Source organism: Panthera pardus, unplaced genomic scaffold (assembly GCF_024362965.1).
Source record: "Panthera pardus isolate Hobbes unplaced genomic scaffold, ASM2436296v1 HiC_scaffold_16, whole genome shotgun sequence".
In the NCBI taxonomy this organism is placed as follows: domain Eukaryota; kingdom Metazoa; phylum Chordata; class Mammalia; order Carnivora; family Felidae; genus Panthera; species Panthera pardus.
Window position 1 is genome coordinate 4,439,561 of NW_026526721.1, and position 4,900 is coordinate 4,444,460.

Here is a 4,900-nt window from a genome sequence, read left to right on the forward strand (position 1 = left end):
GGGGCGGAGTCTGAGGCGGAGGGGCGGTGGCGGAGGGGCGGTGCCAGGGGGGCGGAGCCGGAGGCGCGGTGCCGGAGGCGAAGGGGCGGAGTCTGAGGCGGAGGGGCGGTGCCGGAGGCGGAGGGGCGGTGCCAGGGGGGCGGAACCGGAGGCGCGGTGCCTGGGGGGCGGAGCCGGAGGCGCGGTGCCGGAGGCGAAGGGGCGGGGTCTGAGGCGGAGGGGCGGTGCCGGAGGCGGAGGGGCGGTGCCAGGGGAGGAAAGCAGAGACCAGGAGGGAGCTGAAACCCAGGCGGTGAGGGCGGTGAGGGAGGTGGAGGGAACCGAGCCGGAGGCGGGGCGGATGGGCGGACGGGCGAACGGGGTGGGACCGGTGGAGGCTCTCCGGCTGGGGTGCCTCTCGAAGGCCCAGCGCAGCCTGGACACGGTTCTGGCGGTGCCGGGGGAGGGAGATGGGGAGGGGACGGTGACGGTGACGGTGACGGAGAGGAGGTTGGGGTTGGGGCGGCGCACGTGAGGCGGCCTCCGAACCGCAGAGGTCGCCGCGCCCACCTCTGACGCCGTCCTTGCTCCGGGGCAGAGCAGTGCGCTCCCGCGCGGCGTCCCTTCTGTGCGGCCCGGAGCGCGGAGTCCAGGGTACGTGGTCCCTGGCCCCGTTTTTGTTTTCTCCTCCATAGACCCTTGCCATGGATCGGTGCTTCTCAAAGGAGGGCCCAGCAACACTGGCTTCACCTGGAAGCTTGTCAGACCTGCAGGGTCGAGGGCCACCTCAAGATCACTGAATCCATCTGAGTTTCAAGAGGGTTCTCCAGATGATTCGTTTGCAGTTAAAGCGTGAGAACCTGGAGCCTGCAAGGTTGCTATTTATTTGGTCCTTAAGGCCAGGGTCCGATTTTGCCTTCTCCGCGGCCCTCTCCGTGCCAGAGGAGATAGAAACTGAAAAGTCTGGCGAAGCTGAGCTGGTTGGTGGCCCTGGGCCCCGGCTTGGTGTCGTGTGGCCCACCCAGCCTGTAACCACGGGAAGGCTGGTGGCCTAGCCTTTTCCTGGGATACAGCCAGCTGTCTTCTCTGGCATTCGCCTGGTGATCAGCGCTCTGTGAAAGCTTATCTTTCAGATAAAGGAGGAAATAGCGCTGTGACCTGCCCTCCCAGGACCTTTCCCAGGGAGCTTATGGGAATTGGCACAACCACTGGAGAATTCCCCCTAATTCTCAAATTCCACCCCAGGCCACCTCCTTCCTCCTCTGCCTGCAACCAGGCTCAGTGGTTCATAGTCTAGAAAGTGGGGTGCTTGCTTCGGTGGCAGGTATATGGTGTAGGAAATGGAGAGACCCCCAACACAATACCTTTGTTAAAAATGCCACCTTGTGGCTGTGGAGCATTCCCCGGATATTGACCTCCCGCCCCCCGTAAGATAGCAAGCCAATTTCTTTACACACATGGTCTATAGAAAAAAATCAGTCAGCTAGGAAATGGGGGCTCAGAGAGGTGGGTTCTTGGCCCAAATCACACAGCTAGTGAGAAATGGAAATCCCTTTCCACGCTTTCATGAGCCATCCTGTTCTTTCTGTTGTCACTGCAGTCACCCGCCAGCCATCACTCATTGCCTCAAAACAGCACCCGCCGTGTGCCAGGTGCCCCAGGTGCCATGATGGAAACAGGCGCGTGCATTGAAGAGTCGTTGCCACACTACCTGTCTTCACACTCACTTGGGCAACCTTAAAAAAAAGTCATTCAATTCTATTTACAAAATGCCATCCTGATCCTGATAATCCTATAGACCGTCCATGTGGGTTGCCATGTTGTGGTAAAGTCCCAGCATGCGACGTGGCAAAGAAATGATGTCTTTGGCCAAAGGCCACCCAGGGCCTGAGGCCTGTCCACAGACAGGAGAGTGAGCTTGGAGCCCGTATCAGTTTCCTGCAGCTGCTATAACAAATTGCCACAAACACAGTGGCTTACAACAACAGAAACTCTCTTACAATTCTGAGGCCACAAGCCCAAGGCCAGTTTCACGGGGCTAAGGTCATGGTGTTGACGGGGTCATGCTCCCTCAAGAGACTCTGGACAGAATCCTTCTGCTCGCCTTGTCCAGCTTCGAGAGCTGTGTTCCTTGCTCTCTTTAGCTCGTGGCCCCTTCCTCCACCTCCAGAGCTGGCAGGGTGGTCCCTTCCGATCTGCTCCTTCTTTGCTTTGCCTCCCTCTCATGAGGACACCTGTGATGGCGTCTGGGGCCCATGGGGACAACCCAGGGTCACCTTCCAGTCTCAGTCTGTAGTGTGCCCAGACCTACAAAGACCCCTTTCTCCATTTAAAGAACCTGACACCAGAGGAAGGAGGGTGAAACTAAGAGAAAACAAGAGCCTTATCTGGGGTCTCAGAATGACACCTGCGAGAGCACCGATCCCAGAGTGACCAGAAAAAGTGTCCCGCTTGGGTAGGGAAAGCAAGGGGGGGTTTTATGAGAAAGAAGAAGAATCTCCTATTTAGATAAACCAGAGAAGAGAGAAAACCTGTTAATTCCGTGCTAACCAGATGAGCAGTTTTCAATCACCGCCTAATCGATTCTTCTCTGCCTGCAACCAGGCTCAGTGTTTCATAGCCTAGAAAGTGGGGTGCTGTCAACACAAACTGTTCCTGGCCTGCATTAGTTAACTCTTTGCTCTTCCTAAAGTTCTATCAGCAGTTTTGTGGTCGAAGGCCAGTCGTTCTACAGGATGTGATGAACGACTGCTTGTGAAACAATTACAGATGCTGGCCTGGTTTGAGAGCTCATTGGTTAGAAAGTGAAATGGAGCCTCATCATGGAGCCTCTCATGGGCAGAGAGTTTGTACGGGTCCATGTTGCTTTCGCCGGCACCAGGGATTAGAGCCTGGCTATTTGGGGGGCCGTTATGCAGCCCACCACAGAAGCTGGACCAGCTCCGTGAGACCTCCCCCCCCCCCTACACACACACGCACAGCCAGAGGCACCTGCCAGGGCCCAAGTGAATTCCTGACCCGAAGAAACCGAGAGAGGAAATTTCGGGGGTAAAACTTGGGATAATTTGTGAGGTGACAATAGATAACCCACACACCATGTCACTGAGCATGACCAAAGGGGCATTGGAGGCCCTCCCCCCGACCAGGGGTAGAAACAAGATGGGGGAATCCGGATTTGTTTATCCCACCGGGTGATACCTCTTCATGAATACCCTTCGGCCTCATCACTGCGGCGCTGATGGAAGGGATCACCACCCCCCTCCCTGCCGCCCCTGTGAGGAGCATCGGGGTGGGGGGTGTAAAGACGGGGTTGTGGATCCGTGCACCGTCAGCCCAGACTGGGGTTACAGCATGTGTCACCTGCCGGGGCAGTCCTGCAGCACCAGGGCCAGAGAAGGGAAAAGTCTGAGAGACGGACTATACTCACACGGCGGCCAGACCATCCGTAAAAACAGAGCTCTTGCAACAATCTGTTCTCTGCTGTAACCGGCCCCAGGGGCCAGCCTCCTGGAAGTCAGACTTGCAGAAGGCAGACCGTTTCCTACCCACGATCTCGAAAGTGAAGCAACCACCTCTACAGCGACTCGCCCCCAGGTGACCAGGGTTTGCTGAATAACTGACAGCTTCCCTCAAATTGTGTCCCTATTTCTGATTTAGGACCCACCAGAGAAAGCCGGATATATATGCCTAACCAGCCACAGGGGACGTCTGCTTCTAGCTCGCTGCCCTCAGCCCCCACCCACGGCTCATACGGAGCCTTCTCCCTGCCTGTGAGGCTTTGCCCAAACCCCCGAGTGACCCTGGCTGACCTCCTGCTCCTCGTCGTCATCAGCTCTCGCTAAATACCTTTGCTCCTTCCCCCTTGGGTGGTCTTCCTCTATTTCCGCACTTGTTAGGAACAAAACGCCAGCCCACAGGCGCATTGCAGGAGGAAACGTACGTGTGTGCATATGTGTGCCTGTGTGTGTGAGTGAGTGAGTGACCCCGGGATAAGAAGGGAGAGCAGAGAACACGCCTGTTCCTTTACTCCCGTGTTTTGTGCAACGAAGGTCCCCCACGGATGTAGGGGCGGGTGTGGCAACAGGCAAAGCCGGTCTCCCCTGGCTTCTGTCAGCTCAGCTGGACCACATTTCCCAGCCTGCCTTGCAGTCCGGCGAGGCCCTAGGCCTGAGGCCTGCCTCTGGAATGTGGGAGGAAGCGAGGCACACAGCTCCCGAGCCTGGCTCCTGGAAACTTCCAGAAATCCTCTACACTCTCCCGTTCCTCACCTGCTGGTCAGATGCAGAGGGTCTGGTGGGGACTCGAAGGAGCCGGCGATGGTGGGGCCATGAGGTAGAAGGATGCTGGTGGCCCAGGGACAGTGTGGCTCAGAACCCTGCCAGTCGGCCTAGGACATCCGTGATGTGAGCGAGGGGCACGGCTGGGTCGTGGTAAGCTGCGGAGGTCTTGAGGTGCTTGTGGTCGCCGTGAGCTTATTCCAATGGGAACGTGGGCCCCGCACTCAGCCCCACGCTCCGACCTGCTGGGAAGCCAGGTGTGGTGGGCTACCTCTTCAGAAGCCACGTTCAAGGGCTAACCCCCGGAGCCTCTACGGACCTAGAGAGTACAGAAGAGAGGTGTTTGATGAGCGGGAAGAGTCGCTGGATTTGGGGACAGGTAGCTCGTAGAAATGGTTTCACTTAATGTTCCTAAAATTCCCCTGAAATTAACTATTGCTTAGCGTGATGAAGAAAATAAAATTAGCCGTAATCCTCCAATCTAGAGATGACCACTGGTAGGAAGCTCGACATTTTTTTAAAACATGTATTTTTCTGTGCGCCTGGGGGGCTCAGATGGTTGAACACCCGACTTGGGCTCAGGTCACGATCTCGCGGTTCGTGGGTTCAAGCCCCGCGTCGGGCTCTGTGCTGACAGCTCGGAG

The 4,900-nt window shown here is 57.2% G+C and overlaps 1 long non-coding RNA gene across 1 annotated transcript; it reads left to right on the top strand.

Moving 5' to 3' along the window:
- The first annotated feature begins 525 nt into the window (after positions 1–525).
- Positions 526–4,766, top strand: LOC109249806 (uncharacterized). The gene is made up of 2 exons (XR_002072768.2): positions 526–633; positions 1,580–4,766. It is a non-coding gene; the product is annotated as an uncharacterized LOC109249806 (long non-coding RNA).
- The last annotated feature ends 134 nt before the right edge of the window (positions 4,767–4,900 follow it).